This window comes from Rhinoderma darwinii, chromosome 5 (genome assembly GCF_050947455.1).
Source record: "Rhinoderma darwinii isolate aRhiDar2 chromosome 5, aRhiDar2.hap1, whole genome shotgun sequence".
NCBI classification, from domain to species: Eukaryota; Metazoa; Chordata; class Amphibia; order Anura; family Rhinodermatidae; genus Rhinoderma; species Rhinoderma darwinii.
This window is the reverse complement of record NC_134691.1, coordinates 18,086,143-18,103,524: the sequence shown is the minus strand read 5'-3', so window position 1 is coordinate 18,103,524 and position 17,382 is coordinate 18,086,143. Positions and strand designations below refer to the sequence as shown.

The following is a 17,382-nucleotide window of genomic DNA, read 5'->3' as shown; positions in this document are numbered from 1 at the left end:
AACCACTGTATTCCTAAAGAGTTTTAAAAACGCAACATCAACTTTAGGGGGATTCCCCCATTCCTTATCTTATTCCTCGTCAATGACGAACAACGTCTTAAATCTTTTATTTAGAATTGGACCCTTGTCTGGAGATTTCCATTCATTGACCATTAATTTTTTAGTGATGGAGTCAACTTTGAATACCTTAATTTTTTGGGGTAATCCATTTGCCCCGATGACATCATATTGTACCCATTCATCTGAACGCATAAATGTAAGGAGTCTGGACATCTTTTCTATAGGGAAGAGATTTATTTCCTGATCATCGTCACTTTCGGATGGGGAAGTGTTAACTTCATCGATGACCCGGAAACCATCCCCAATGTCTGACTCCCTAGGGGATGACACACCTTCCCTTAATGGTCTGGGTCTGTGGGAATGGGATTGAGATGATTCCCCTGATTTTCCTCTCTCATGGGAGAAGGTTTCCTTGAATTCAGAGATGGAGTCATGCACAAAATCTTTCATCCATGATAACATTTCTTTATTGGACATGGTTTGGTCTTCTATGGGAAATTTGTTGGATCTGCAATCCGCGCAGAAAAAATATTCGCTACTATCTGGCAGCGGAATATCACATGCCCTGCAGGACAAATGCCTGCGTTTCCCAGCGGATTTCCTCACGGATCCTCTACCCCCAGAGCCTTGGCTAGACATCTGTGGATAGAGAACGTGCAGTCAGCTATTAGAAAATAAATTGTGCTTCATCACAGATTACCTCTAAGACAGGGATAACTGTAACTTTACGATACTCAACTGCAACACCAGGATCAGCCAGGACGAGCGGTCATATTTGAACGTCCCTGGCTGATTTAAATAATGCTCCCTAGTCTTCCATCTGACCAATCAGCGACGAGAATAAGCGCATGCGCTGTCGCTCCGGAATCGGAGTGATAATCCGGCTTCAGGAAAAGGGCAGAAGAAAAAACACGATGTGACCACGGTGATGCCGGCTCTTATAGGGTAACCAATTAATTCCAGTAAATTGATACCGCCATCTTCCTAGAGGATAGAATATCCCCATGGGCGCTGGTGCTGAGGGCGTCAAGGAAATGCACTTTACTTCTTCATCTTTCTTGATTTGCTGATTTCAGTTATTTAACTGTGTCTGGTAGTTCGTGAAAACTTCTTTCCCCTTTTGCTTGCGACCATATTTTTGCCCGTCATACTCACCGTTGTCTTTTATGTGATTTGTACTGTCTCTTTTTTATACTATTTGTATTTGGCTTTTAATTCGCGTTACTTTTCTTCCTGCAGTTTCTCTATTGGTGCTATATTTTGATTTCTGCGTGGTTCTTTTAACCCCTCATATCCTTTTGATTGGATCAGTGTTTTGCCTCGGTGCTATTGTTGTCTTTATGGTCTCATTTTATGTATATTTCCGACGTACAGCGAATTAATGGCGCTTTAAAATTAAAAATAATAATAAATATATAGTGCCGGTCTCCTCTGATCTTTTGGACTACCCAAGCCACAACCTCTATAGTTACGTCGCTGGAATTCCTGCCTATGCCTCCCCTTCCTCAATACATAGCTGGAGTGTTATAATGTTCAGCTGACTTCCCCCACACCCCCTTCTCTCCACTCCCACAGGATCAAGCTGCTGACTGCCCAGCACATGGTCTACCCAGCTCTGTACAGAGGCTGCATTACTGGTAAAGTTGAGTGGAATAGTGCATGGTCTGCGACGCTCTGCAGGGCGAATTCCTGTGCTGCTGCATCACAACAGCCTGCAGTTTCTCTGCGCGTGTCACTGTGAGCAGGGGGTGTGTGTGTTTGCCTGTCTGTATTCATGTGACGTCAGGGTCTGGTCGACAGCAGAATGTTCAACTGAGCTGAGCGCGTGCTACAATGAGCACATGGAAGCTGATCTTATTGGGGATTTATTATTTCAACAACTTTATTTTCCAAAGGATTACGTGATCCCGTGACGAAAGGGTTAAAGACTCTCCGATGGGTGAGTATCGATCCTTTAAGATAATTCCTTTTTTCCACTAATATTTTTTTCCTCCCAGGTAGAGATGGCACCGAGGAAATCCAATCTGATCCCCGTTACCAATGCAAATGATAAAAATGACTTTTCACTATGACTTCGCCTTCCTCGGACCCTTAACCCATCGCCAATATTTTCATTTTTGTGTAAAAAGACCCGATAAGGCTCGATTGCCCATCCCCCAAGCTGTGGCCTAGTTCTGATACATTTTATTAATAGAAAATGATATTCGGACGTTTTTTAACCCTTTGCTGAACGATGCCCTTTACCTCTGTAGTGACTATGTTGCGGCGTGTGTTTACGGGTATATATATATATATTTATATCGGGTTTTGTTGAGATATTGCTGGATGTATGTTTATTGATTATGAAACTAAAAGTAACAAATCTGATCGGGTTGATAGAAAAAAACAATCCTTTTATTACCGATGGGGCTTTTTTTTACGGACTACACTGTTATATGGGATGAAGGGAGCGCCATTAATTTTGGAGCACATGGCATACAGGGATTGCATGCATGCAAAGTACAGTGCCCTGCGTTGTAAAGCCAATGAACTACTCGCCGTACACTGAATACTTCACAGTAATGCCAGGGGATGGTGTCAATGGCTTTTATTAATGTATTATACCGGACCTGGTCTGATACATTATATGTTTGGCATTCAGTGTCATGGTATCCACATATGTATATATGCGCGTCTACTGTGAATATAGCTATTAATACTCTACCAGATCATTAGCCAATATGTGTCTTTGTGATACTTATCTTATATTGGGATATGTATATATTATATACGTACAGTAGGTATATATATATATATATATATATATATATATATATATATATATGCAGGTGTATGTAAATCTATGTGTCTGTGTGTGCGTATAATTATTTATGCTTTTATATGTCTCTATATATATATATATATATATATATATATATATATGGAGTGTGTGTGTGTGTGTGTGTATATATATGTATGGTTATGTATCTATGTGTGTGTGTGTGTGTGTGTATATATATATATATATATATATATATAGATATATCTGTGTAAACATGTGTGTGTCTATGTATTTTTATGTACGTGTGTGTGTGTGTATATATATAGGTATGTATGAGCATGTATGTGTGTGTATATATATATATATCTATGTAAATATACATGTCTATCTTTCTATCTGTATATATGTGTATCAGGGTGTGTGTATATATATATATATATATATATATATATACACAGTATGTGTGTACGATTGTATATGTGTGTGTATATATATATATATATATATATATATATATATATATATATATATATACATCCATCCAGGTGTCCGGACATAAAAATAAGGCCTCGTAGCATCTATTTTCAGCACATGGCCGGGCCAGGAAATCGGAGGGGAAGGCTTCATATTAACCCAGAAAAATCCTCATCCTGAAATACTTTCCTTCCTCCCCTGACATTGTATTGTATATCTCCAGATACTAAGAAAATCCAGTCGTCGGGGAATTAACTGGCTTAATTCCCGACCTCGTGGCTGTGACATAGGCCTCGCTGCAACCTGTATCCTCTCTATACTAGAATGACATGATCTCTCCCTAACGAGTTTATTAAATATGCAAATGTCTATAACAAGTTCAGATTTAGATTTTTTTGATTTTGTTATGTGAGATTGGGCCTGAGAATTAACTGATTTTCTATGGCCCACTTAGTCTATAGTCAATTAGATCAAAATATAAAAAGAAGTGCAGAGTGTTTCAGGACAGGAGGGTGCTGATGTTGTGAGCAGCAGTGACATGTCCCCTAATTCAGGACAGGGCTGCAGCTAACAGGGGTAGTGTCTTATGGGTTTGGGGTAGACAAGAGTTAAAGGGTTTTCTGACCCCTAAATTGCGGCTTCCTGTAATCATCACTCAGCAATAATAAGTCATCGAAGAGACCATGACACCCAAGCTGGTGTCCAAAACTGGCTATAGACAACAAAATTCTTTGGATGGTGCCATTTTAGCCACAGTGACCCAATAACACGACTAGACACGATAACCCCATCAGTGACTGCTGGACAAGCATAGATCACCATGGGCCCACTAAGCCCAATGGGCCCAGACAACTGCAAGTTTTGCCTGAATCTGACCTTGGTCCATGTCGTCTCCCCCTTTCCACTGATTTCTTTACATTTGATGAACTCAAACATGTTGGTACCCAGAGCCGGTCGTGTTTTACCATTGTAACCTGTTATCAAACCATAGTCCCGATATCCAGTTTTTAACAAGTATTTATGCTTTAAAAAATCCAGAAAAACTTTTTTATAGTTATATCACGCAATACGAAAATTAAAAAAAGTAGAATAGCTTTATTCCAACATGTCCTGCTAATGGTTCATCACCCTTCTGGGTTCTCTTGGGTCTACCAGAGTAGATGATCCTGAGGACCACCCTCCATCCATGCAGAACATGAGCACGTTGACTTTTAGCTACATTGTAATCTTTGTTGTTATCATTGTACAGGACAGATCATCAATAAGATCTAATAGGTTATTACTGAATCATCCCATAAGAAATAGACCCGAGTGGTAAGTGATTGCCTCCAAAGTCACCTACACATGGGGTTGTCTTCTGCTGGCCCATTATTGTGTCAGAACCTGGGCCCACCGGATAGTACTGTAGTGGGCCACTCCGATCCTGGTCAAAACATATTTGTTGTTTATGTTAAATTAAATTGCACCACCTTATACCCACCTTATACCCACCATAGACCCACCATAGACCCAGCATAGACCCGTCTTAGCTTTGCACTCTAGACAATCATCTTGTCCCTCCACCTTTTACTTCAGTCTTGATAGAAAGGTCTATTGGCACTGGATTAAAATAACTGGATCAATGTCCTCCATGGATTTTAGTTTCTTTAATATACTATATGTGCTACCTTGGGATCTCACCAGGGGCCCAGTAGATATAGGAGCTCACTGTGTCCCTAAAAATAATAATACTTCCTACTGTCTGTCAGATTACAAGTAAGGGACTGAGTCAAGTAATGTCATGGCTAGGCATCACCGGTGAGGGATTTCCTAGAGACATTAAGCCTGTTGGAGAGCATGGGGCCTATATATTGTTCTCGCTGGGGGACCATTGCTGTCGGTTTCTGCCCCTGGATTTACAAAATAGAAGTTGTGAAATTGGTTAGCCATATACTATCACACCCCTGTAAAAAATCTGATGAGCATTTGGCTGGGAGAGATATATGTTGACGTCGATGCTGAATATCACACTTCTGTATAATCACTCGAACCTTCCCTTTTGTCGAGGACGCCAGGGGTTTAGCTGGGGGACTGGGGTCATGTGCCCAGGGTGCTGGATGGTGGTTGGGGCAACAAGCCGCTGTAGTTTGGCCAGGGTACTTAGATACACGGCAAGAGCAGCAAACGGAAGAAAAGCCTAGCTACGATGAGACATATTTTCATGTATGCCGCCCATAGATGCGCCTCCTTAAAGGGGACCTGTCACCTCTCCTGTCATGTCTGTTTTATTAAATAATTGTATTCCCCATGAAATAACATTTCTGGAGGATCTTTTCTTAAAACTCTATGTTGTGCCGTTCCTCGGTTATTCCCCCTAGAAATTTATTAAGAAATTGACAACTGGGTGTTACCAGTTGGGGGTGTGTCCTTACACAGACTGACACTGTCCAATCAGGGCTGACAGAGTGAGACTGTGCAGTGACACGCCCCTTTGACAAGGGAATGGTAACGCTCAGTTGTCAATTTATTATTGTTTTTATTTTAATTTTAGAGCTGTATTTTTGCTGAATATTAGTACATGCTATCCAGTTCCCTTAATTCATAAAATAATTTTTGGCCTTTGTTTTTGTTTTTTACAGAAAAATGTGTCATATTTTATCTATGTTAACTTTACATTCTTGGAGTAGTATCATGTTTTTCTTAGAAAGCTGTCATTTTCTGTCTAGGAAACCCCAGCCTTAGGCCCCATGCACACGAACGTAAAAGCGCCCGTAATCACGGGCCGTAATTACGGGCCCATAGACTTCTATTGGCCACGGATACCTCCCCGTATGCTTACGGGAAGGTGCCCGGGCCGTTAAAAAATATAGAACATGTCCTATTTTAAGCCGTAATTACGGCACGGGCAGGCCCATAGAAATCTATGGGGCTCCCGTAATTACGGGTGGCTACGTGTGTGTGCACCCGTAATTACGGGAGCGTTGCTAGGCAACGTCAGTAAATAGTCACTGTCCAGGTTGCTGAAAGAGTTAAGCGATCGGCAGTAACTGTTTCAGCACCCTGGACAGTGACTTCCGATCACAATATAGATCAACCTGTAAAAAAAACAACACGTTCATACTTACACAGAACTCCCTGCTTCTTCCTCCAGTCCGGCCTCCCGGAATGACGCTTCAGCCCATGTGACGGCTGCAGCCAATCACAGGCCAATCACAGGCTTGCAGCCAATCATAGGCCAATCTCAGGCTGCAGCAGTCACATGGACTGCCGCGTCATCCAGGGAGGTCGGTCTGGATGTCAAGAGGGATGCGTCACCAAGACAACGGCCAGGTAAGTATGAATTTCTTTTACTTTTACCTCTGAAATGGCTGCCCCTTCTCTCTATCCTGCACTGATAGAGAGAAGGGGCTGCCGATTAGTGCAGTGCAATTTTGCAGCGAAATACCGTGGTCTACAAATACTAATGTTCTCCCATCCGTGAAAATAGTGGATTTTCAATTCTACGATATTTAGAGGGTTAATGGACAGAACTTCAACTAGGGATGAAGGATTATGGGCGATGGAAAGGAGGGATAATACGGCAATGTTCTTATATGTCAAGGTTTTCCAATTCAGCCATTTAATAGAAATATAACATTGGGCAAGCTTCCAGGTCAGAAGGTATTGTTACTTTTCCAGATAGGTTGCCAGAACGTTTCTTATTACCTCCATGCATTCATCCTACAGTATTGGAATAGGTAGGTGGGTTTAGGGATGTTACGATCTTGGCTGAGGCATTTCTTGGAAGTAGAGTGGCCACACTTCATCATGGGCCTTCGAAAGCAGATGAGTAATTGACAGCTCTTCATCCCACAATGCACTGCTGCATATATAAAGCTTCTTGTACTACAGCAGACTACTGTCTAGAGTTGGTTCTGTTCAGTGATGGTAATAATTGTCTGCGAGACAGAGTAGTGTCCTGGATCTTGGTACAAAAACCATACCTAGGACATCTACCTCCATTGACTTTACATACCACCTTATCTTATAACAACAGGCTATATAGAGTAGAACCTCTCCAATAGACCACCTCTTTGAGAAGACGATCTCTTTATCTACACTAGATTTTCAATTCTCTTATATCTTATCTTCTTTGAGAGGACCACTTCTCTAGAAGACAAATTTTGGGTGGTGGTCTCAAAGAAATTTCAGGTAGTCTAGCGTTAATATTGATAAGCCAACTAGATGACTACATCACTGCACATTGTTGCCGTGAAGACATTATAGATTTCAGCAAAAGGTTTTACCATTTTGGTCAAGCCATTTCCATATAGCCTAGATTGTGGCTTTTGCTTGAGGACTGATGGCCTCCTTGGTATACATGGTCATAACAGTACATAATCCTACCAACCAGACCCACCGGAATCAACTAGGTAATGGGAAATTAACTCAATGAAAGGTATTGTCTGAAGTGGACTACCTCTAAAAGCAGGAAGATGTCAAAAGTGCGAATGTTGTGACCCTCACCAATGCTTAGAAGGAAGGGACTGTGGAGCTCTGAAGAACACTGTGCTCCGTTATCTTCTCGTAGCTTAATTCGAGAGGTGATGACAGACTGTAGACTGTAATGCAAGTCTATGGCCTGTCTCTACCTCTCACAAATAAAGAAGAGGGATGCTCACAGGCACAAAATGAGCACAGAGCCCTGCAGCCCCTTCCTTCCAACTATCGGTGAAGGTCTTATCTCCTTGACCATCAGCAAAAAGAACTTATGACATGTCTCTCGAAGTTTTCAATGACTGGACATACACTTGGATCTCAAATTATGGCCATGTTTACAGCTCATGCAGCCCTAGCCATGGAGAATTAATGTGCCCCCTTTATAGTGTACCTCCAGTTATAGCATGTTTAGTACTGGCACCTGACGTATAAATGTCCTCCGAGAGGTGCAGCATGGACAATGGGCAGTCCTGCATTCTAGACAAACAAAGCCGGAAGGATCTGTTGCAAAGTTCCTAATTTCCAGGGGACACATTTAAACTTTGTACAGGAGTCAAAACATGTTATAACTGGAGCTACCCATAAAGTCAACGTGCTTCCTCCTTTTTTTTGTTATGATACTATATACAACTAATATCACCATAAAATACACAGATACGCACACCCACTAGTTACCTACATGCTCACATACACCCGCTCACAACAAGCATGCAAGCACACATATTAATACAGACCATCAGTCACCGTGCCGTGTAGTTCTCCTTCTCGGTGGCTCCTCGGGGAGATGCCGCCAGGATAGGGAAGCGGCAGACACAGGTGGCAGGCAGGGGTTTTCGCCGACATACTACATCTTTCCAGGCTTGGCTGCCTCGCAATCCTGGCCTACATTTGGTCATGGTAATCTGCTGATGAGCCCTGTTACCTCCCTGATCAGCACATCAATAAGGCACGTGACTAAATTCAGAGCTGGACCGCTGGGCAGCAACATGTGCTGATGTGTAATGTAGCTGCCCAGTTGTCCTGCCCAGCAGCAAGTGCCGCCCTCTAGATCTTGCCGTCTTAGGTACTGGCCCACTGATCACTTGCTATAAATATGACCCTGTGTCAAATATGCATTGATAAAAAGTCAAGCTCACTTTGCCACGTCTGGTCCTGGAAAACATATTCATACAATTGGAACTGCAAGAAAAAACATACAGTGACACCTCTCCAAAAGACCAGCTCTCTGAGAAGACTAACCCTGATCTAGAGCAGAGTGTTCTCTGACAAATTACTATTTCCCTTATATTCCATGCATATTGGCCCTTGTCTTAGAGAGGACCACTAGCGTAAGAAAACATTTTGCAATCCAATTTTGGGTGCCTATCTAAAGAGCTTTCATTGTATTGAACATTTAGTACAGCCTTCAAAAAAGCGGCCTCAGTTCATAACCTAAAACAGCAAGAGTTAAATACTTACGCGTTGTTTTCGAAGAAAAAATATTCTTGTATAAAGACCAACATTTTGCAGATGTGCAGCAGCTTTTTATGTAGAGCATCTGCGTCTGAGTTGTACAGAGCCGTAATACAGCCCAAAAAACAGTTTATGGGGTCCTACTGTATCTCTGTGTCCCTCTGACAAGGCATGTTCCATATCACGGAGGTATTTTACCCTACAAACATTGGGGAAATTTATTAAGCAAAATGCACCACAATTCTTGCCTAAGTTGTGCTATAAACGTTATTATTACCAATTTATTATGTGTTTTAGAGACTTTTTACATCTTACTCGACAGCTTTAAAAATATCTAGGAAAATGCGCCAGTTTTATTATTGCCGTGCACCATTCTTTTTGTCACGAAATATAGTACGCCAGCCAAGAAGTGGTTTTAAGCAGAAAAATCTCCAACATGTCTCGCAACATGCACCATTTATCATGCAGCGTCCGCCACCGTGTTCAGTTTGGAACAGTTTCTGTCTGTCTAGGACAACTCAGGTCTCACAATATAATCCGGGAGGCTGCTCCCTTTACCTCCCTTTGGATTATTTGGATTTGCTCTTTTCTGTAGGGATTGCTGCTTCTAGATGCTTTGTGATGCAGCTGCTGTTTTGCTGGAGAACTCACTCTGCCACTTACCCGCGCTCAGATTCCTGGTGTCTGGTCACCTTGTCTTCTCAGCTCTGGTTCACCTCAGAGTACTCACTGGCCTGCTCCTCTGCACACAGCTTCTCCGCAGACAGCTCCCGCAGGCCACCCCTGGAATAGTTCTCCCCACACTTACACTGACCAGAAACACCTCCACACACCCACTTCGTGTCCAGGCTGAATCTCCTTCCCTGGAAACCGCCTCTGTATTTACAGTGCCTTCTTTTGTAAATGAAATAGTTATTTATTTTCGGAGGTCCGACTGCTGTGACTGCCTCTGATCAGTGGAGTGAAGTGGAAACTTTCCATTTTATTTCCTGTTGGTTCGGCTCTGCTTTTTTTGAAGGCTAAATGGTTAGCCAGGCCTATTATACTGAAAGATTGACCATGTGGCCTCCATAAAAAGCCGAGTGGGGCAAACAGAAAGCTAAGTGGCACAGCGCCTCTACCGGCACTTTATTGTAGCATTCGGAAGGGTACACCGTAGCTGGACTCCCACCAATCGGACATTGATGGTATATCCTAGTGACATGCCATCAAAGTCTTTACTGAGACAATATGCCTAGTTATGACGCAATATATAGTGGGAGGCAGTCCTGAAAATCTGGGTGACAACACTTGTAGGAGCTTTAATGGCAGCTAGATTTACAATTTACTAACTTATTATTAACTTTCTATGACCATCTAATATTCCAGAGTATCTGATAATCCGGCAACTATCAGGTCTGATAAATGCCGAAATTAACACATTTTACTATATGGACTATTATTATTATTAGAAAGATAGTCCTGCATTTAGTTTCTGAGAAGCAGCACAATTTTATGGAAGGACTAGTGGGATGATGGGGGTAGTCTGCAAATAACACATCAAATAGCGCTGTCAATCAGGCATGATTTCAATCTCAGTCCCTTATTGCGTTTCGGAAATTCACACGAGTGATATCAGTTCATCATCGTTGAGTTCTAAATCGTTTGCTTGACTTCCTCGGACAAATCTGGGAGTGAATGTTTGCTCTTCTTTATTGGTCAGTAAACATATTATCAGGAAGGGATGTCGGCCTCTCCTTGCAGATTGGTCCAGGCAGCTCTAGTTGGGCCGGTCCTTATCAAGAAGCCTTGTTTGCGGCCATTGTGTGGATATGAGCATAAAAGTCGTAGATAACCCGGCCACTCCCGATCCTTTATCACCCCGGGCTAAGTGCTACCTGGAGCAAATAACTACAGATTATACTCAATAATAACACCACTGAACACTTGACCCGCCCTAGAATGGATCTTCCTATCTGACGCTAATTATTACTGATGGGATTAGCTGTTCCTCTCATTAGTATGGTTGTAAAAAAAGGTTGGACCAGTGACCGAATGAACCCAGAGAAGGACATTGTGCTCCATTACATAACATGACATGTGTCTTGATCTACCGATAACGTTCCTCACTGATCTTTCCGCACGTGATGGATTTATACATGGGTCGATTCATGGTCTGGGACTGGGTCCTAATCTGGGACCATGATGCAATATGAAAAGTACCCATAGGTGGGGGAGCAATATGACTGACAATGCCTAGAGTCCTTTTTTAGCCCTCACCCCCGGGTCTATATTTATAAGTGCCTGAGGTGTTCTCCAAAGTCAGATGACAACCACTCATGGCAGCGGTTAAAGTCACCCAGGTTGACTAAACTTTCAAAAAACTTCTGACATGTCATAGTGACTTGTCAGAAGTTTTGATCAATGGGGATCTGAGCAGTGACACCCCCACCAATCGCTAAAACGAAGTGGCAGAAGCGCTGCCGAGCCGCATCGCTTCTGATTGGCTTTTGTCGGAAAGACGAACCATTGGTGTACAGTCTATTCCGAGAAAAGCCGATCAGAAACTATGCGGCTCGGCAGCGCTTCTGCCACTTCGTTTTAGCGATCGGTGGGGGTCTACTTTAAGCGCTGAGCCTGGGGAAGCCCTTGACGTCAGTGTCCATATAAGGACAGCAACGTTAGTGGCACCTCCAGGAGCGGAATCCCCCGCCAGAGCGTTGCCGACGCACCTAAAAACGCATCAATCAACGCACCGTTTAGTGCTGATTTTACCTACGGAATAACCTGAGTTTAGCGGCAGATTTTCTGCACCGAATTACGCAACGTGTGCATGTCGCCTTAATATTATTCTGCTAACCACTGGCACCATCTAAATCTCACAACTGATCTGAGTCGATCTGAGTCAAAAGTCCAGAGTTTCTTGAAGGTAGCGGCATCTTATTGTAACTTATGCAGCTTTTCTTTTTTGGATATTGACATATAAAAGCGTTGGAAAAAAGTAATTGCCCCCCTAAAGGTAATTTCACAGAGAGTTTTTTTTAGTGCTGATTTTGAAGCGGAAACTGTTTTTTTTTTACCGGTGGCCTTTGGCCGCTCGAGGGGAAAAAAAAAGCAGTCTGTCCTTTCTTGCCGCGGTTTCCCATTGAAATCAATGGGAGGCATAAAAAAACCTGTTTCTGAGTGTTTTTCGCTGCATTTTTTGCCCGAGGTCCTTGAATCCGCTTCAATGGCCATGGGCAAAAAACACAGCGAAAAGACGCAAGGAAAAAAGTGCAGGCAGTTCAAAATCTGCCTCTAAATTACTGAAGGAATTACTAACGGCCTATTTACGGACGTAATTCAGGCCTTTTACTCCTCGAATTACGCCTGAAAAGACGGCTCCTTTACGTCTGCAAACATCTGCCCATTGATTTCAATGGGTTTTACGATGTTCTGTTCAGACGAGGTGTAATTTTACGCGTCACTGTCAAAATACGGCGCGTAAAATGACAGCTCGTCAAAAGAAGTGCATGTCACTTCTTGGGATGTAATTGGAGCCGTTTTTTCATTGACTCCATTGAAAAACAGCTCCAATTACATCCGTAATGGACGCCGCAAAAAATGACTGCACTTGCAAAAACGTCTGAAATTCAGCTCCGTAATTTCAGACGTAATTTGTTAAGATGTGTGAACCTACCCTTAATGTGAAATCTATCTGTGCTTCATTATGGTTAAAGGTCGGAATTCATTAACTGTGGCTATAAAGGGTCATCTGAAAAGGGGCAAATACTTTTTATCACCGGACCAGATATATGAGCTCTGGATATTTACTATATAACGTGTGCAGTATTTTTTCTGCAATGTGCAAAACCTTTTTGTTGTTGTTTTTGTTTATTATCTTTGTGTATTTGATATGGGAGATCGAACACTATGTAGCAAATGATATTATTGCAACTGTGACAGCAGCACAGAGTATTTCAGTGAGGACAGGGCTGCATGTGACAAGAGCAGCGTCATCAGCTAAGGAGGAGAATGAAGACAAAACGGGTAGACACAGAGAGATAGTGGATGGACCCGGGTTTCTCAGTAGCACAGAGTATTTCAGGAGATGAATATGCCGTTTTTGTGGCGGGGGGGGGGGGTTACTTGTCTATTTATTTAATGATGTTAGTAAGGACAGGGCTGCATGTGACGGGGACAGTGTCATATAATGGGCAAGTGGGTGGACACTGATCATGGATGGAGCACAGTCTCATAACAGCACAGAGTATTTCAGAATAGGAGCCTACTGATCTTGCATGGGAGTTAGTGAACTGAATATGTTGGGGAGGACAGGACAGCATGTAGGGAGAGGAACGGAAGCAAGTGTATGAGCACAAACAAAGAGTGGATGGAGAAGATACCTTAACAGCACAGAGTATTTCAGGAGAGAGGTGGGAAGTATTGACCAGTTCAGTAATGTGATTATATTACGGAGGACAAGACTGTATGATGAGGCAGGGTCATACTGTAAGGAGTGGAGTGAAGGAGAATGAAGAGTCTCTCAGCAGAACAGAGTATTTCAGAAGAGGAGTGTTTCTTATCGTATATGTAAGGCTGTAATCTGATTAAAGTTAATGCTCCATGCACAGTCAGTGTCAAGGAAAGTCGCTGTGCAGGGAAACACTGTAGTTTAGCGTTGTGGTCCCGTTATTCCCAGGATCGGTGGGGGTCCTGGCACTCGGACCCCCACCAACCAGAAAGCGATGGTATAACCTAGCGATTTGCCATCACTCTCTGTGATGAAAAAAACAAACTTTAAACATGCGATGGGGCAGTGTCATGATGTAAAGAGTGGTTGGAGCAGTTTCCGCAGCAGCACATAGTATTTCAGGAGACAAATGCACTTATGGTTTTATGGGAGGCAGTGTCCCGTCCACTCATTGGTGCTGTTAAGGAGAACACAGCTGAATGTGAGAGAACGAGCAGCGTCCCCAAAATGTTGTCTTCCGTTATGTCGTGTATCCCATTTATTGTGAATTCTATGTACTGCCACTTTAACGGTTTCTGTCCGGAATGTCTGAAATTCCAGAGCCCCCTTTAACCTGAACCTACACATGAGTGTGTGCCCACCTCATCCAGCGGTGCCCCGGGGCCGGGTGTTGTGTGGGTGCAGCAGGAATCTTCCATTCCCGGCCTGATATTTTTGGCATCCCCTGCACTCGCTGTGTATTTTATGGGCTGCTTTACTGGAGGAAAATATTCTAACTTGCTGTTTTGTGCAGCGCTCTCGCTCCAAATATGTTTTATCCAAACATATGAAAGTAATGCAATATTGTCAGGACTTATATTAAGAATATTCATCAGCATTGCTACAACAACATTGCTCCAGAAACCAGAGGGGAGGCCACCACGGGAGACATGAGTGGGTGTCCATGATCAAGCATCCCAACTATTCGCAGAACTGAGGGGCCCTGCTTAGCCGAGTGACATTGCTCCTTCATTCTGCGGGATCCCAGCTCACGGACCATGTGTTCTAATATGTCCAATTTAAATAAATAATTTTTATAACTTTGTAATTACATTTTGTTAAAAATTATTGTTACTTTTTGAGATACAGCTGCTTTATATCCTGTATACAGAGCAGCTGTATCTAGCGCTGAATCCTCTATCCGTCAGGTCAGCGGGACTGACGGGTTCCGTGTCAGCGGGTCTTGCGTGTGTCTGACAAACAGGATCCACCTGTAATCGATCACCTCTAAGGTCATAACTTAGATGTGATTGATTACAGGTGGATCCTGACACTGAACCCGTCAGTGCCGCTGACCTGATGAATACAGAATTCAGCGCTAGATACAGCTGCTCTGTATACTGGATATAAAGCAGCTGTATCTCAAAAAGTAAAAATAATTTTTAATAAAATGTAATTGCAAAGTTGCACCAATCACACTGATACACATTTTATATATTTACCGTTTGAGCCTTTATAGGGAGGGAAGTGAGCAGAATGGTCAGCGGGAAGCATAGCAAGCAGCGACCACTGGGGAAGGTTGTCAATGGGGATTTCTGAGATATTAAAATTAGTTTATTAGGACCTTATCTTAGTAATTCTGTGCCATTCCCGCACCGCAGGTACCCGCCTGTCCCCAGTCCTCTCAGTTTACCTTGCTTACACAATGACGTGATGTGTTTGTGTCACGTGATTGTGGCAGCCGGTCACCGCCGTACTAAGTAAGGGACTGGCGGTGTGGGAACGGCACAGGATTTACAGGAAACACAAATACGCTGATTTTTAAATATCTAGCCCTATTGAACCTAATTTAAAAGAAATCTGTCATCAAGTTTATGCGGCTGTATCCTAGGGCAGCATAAAACCCTGATTTCATTGATGTGTCACTTGTCAATATGGTGCAGTTTTCACAAAATCAGTTTTAGGTTCAGCGTGAGCCGAGCCAGGAGTCCTACTCCTACCATGCGGTAGGCTTAGATACAGGGCCCATGTGTGATACTGTCTGTTGGACCCTGTATCTAGTATCTAAGCCTGCCACAAGGTAGGCTTAGATACAGGACTCAGCAGAAGGATCACACCATGTGTATTATGTGAGATCCTTTTGGCCAGTTCGGCCTCAAAACGCGTTGTTTTTATGCACAAATACTCATTAAATTATCTTAACTATTACAAAGCCTTTTCATCTGTTTCTACAGTTATCAGAATTTCTCAAAGTTGGTTGCGCCAGGGCATCTGGATTTTCTGGAATGGAATGAGCCAGATATACTCATTGGCGGGTTATTTTCTGGCTCCGTTGGAAGTAGTTGGTCCGATAGGGCATCTGTAAGAAATCCTAATTTAAGGAAGCATGCCCTGGTGACAGGTTCCCTTTAAGAGATCTTACTCTTAACCGGTATTGCTTGTCAGCTCATAATGAACTCTGGAATTATTAGCTAGAGCAAGTACCAGCAGCACAGAGTATTTCAGACTTCTTTTTTTATGGGCTGAATGGATGCGGTTTAGCTCCTTTGGTTTAATAAACCTGACTCCACTTAAAAAAAATGTTACGGACAGTGATGTCCTCCTCTTTTCCTAAGAAATTTACTAAGCTCTTGTGCACATTGGGTTCATTGGGCCTCCTTCCAATTCATGACATAATCTTCTTTACTGACATTACTAGACCGTTGCATGCAGAGAACAGCTGTAATAAAACATGGGGTCTGATTTCCCAATCTTGTGTCTTTTGCAATTTGGTTCCCGCCTTGACCTTGGGGACTATTTACTGACTACTTATCTCTCGGAGGAGAGATAATGACATAGATCCTTAATAGACAAGAACAAATATTGAAAATTTGCACTGATTTGGTGATTCAAAGTATCTGAGCCCTGGTTTCCATCAGGGGCCGGATTAAGGTTTGGGGAGACCCCTGGACAAAACTCTCTCTACAGTGCCCAAATATTACCACCATACAATGCGCAAAATAAACCCCCCAGAGCCATATAGTGCTGCCCCGATTAAAGATCTCACGTCCTTGGTTTCCAAGAATCAGAAGCTGTAGTTGCTGTGGCACAGGGCAAATTCTAGCTTTTCAGCTCCCTGGGGCGAAAAATTTAATAGTGCCCCTCCACCCAGATCTTTGGCATCCCTCTGGCCACTCTACGTTACTGCCAGCTTCCTCCAACTCTGGTGGATGCGCCGTTGTCTTGTACTCCCCGAGCAAGCACAGCAAAGTGTACCCCCTTGGCATGCATTCAAAAAAGGCTGCCTGCCGGCAGAAATAAGCCCTGTTTTCCAACCATTATTAAAGAGTAAAAATAAAATAAAAAAGTCTTTATTCAATTTGCAACAAGGACAGACTACATGAAATTTAAAAGTTAATGTCCATTTCTGACAGCAATTAGCACAGTGCCAGACGTAAGAGCTCTGTCTAGAAAGGGTTAAGTACCACAACCACAGAGCGCTAGTTATTAGTTAGATTCAAAGGTGTCAATAGGACAATTATTAAAATAAAGGTAGAAGCCCCCCCGACATGTTTCGCTACGATGTAGCGTCCTCAGGGGTATCGGGGCCAATGACAGCGAGCGGCGGTGTCAGTCTCATTAAGTATTCACTGCAACTAGCTGAACATGTGTCCACAATCAGTCGATAGCCTATCCAAGGAGGAATAGAGGACCGAGCCTCCTCCTCCGTTGATTGACAGATTCTGCCAGATTATGGCAGGTTTTTTGAATAAGAGAATCAATTCAG

At 42.9% G+C, this 17,382-nt stretch overlaps 1 long non-coding RNA gene across 1 annotated transcript in view; it reads left to right on the top strand.

Annotated features, from left to right (window-relative positions):
* Nucleotides 1-1,649: 1,649 nt before the first annotated feature.
* The window catches only part of LOC142652323 (uncharacterized), a 120,177-nt gene continuing 104,444 nt past the window's right edge, over nt 1,650-17,382 (top strand). Inside the window, exon 1 of the long non-coding RNA XR_012847810.1 lies at nt 1,650-1,999. This is a non-coding gene — a long non-coding RNA (uncharacterized LOC142652323). The remainder of the gene's footprint in view (nt 2,000-17,382) is intronic.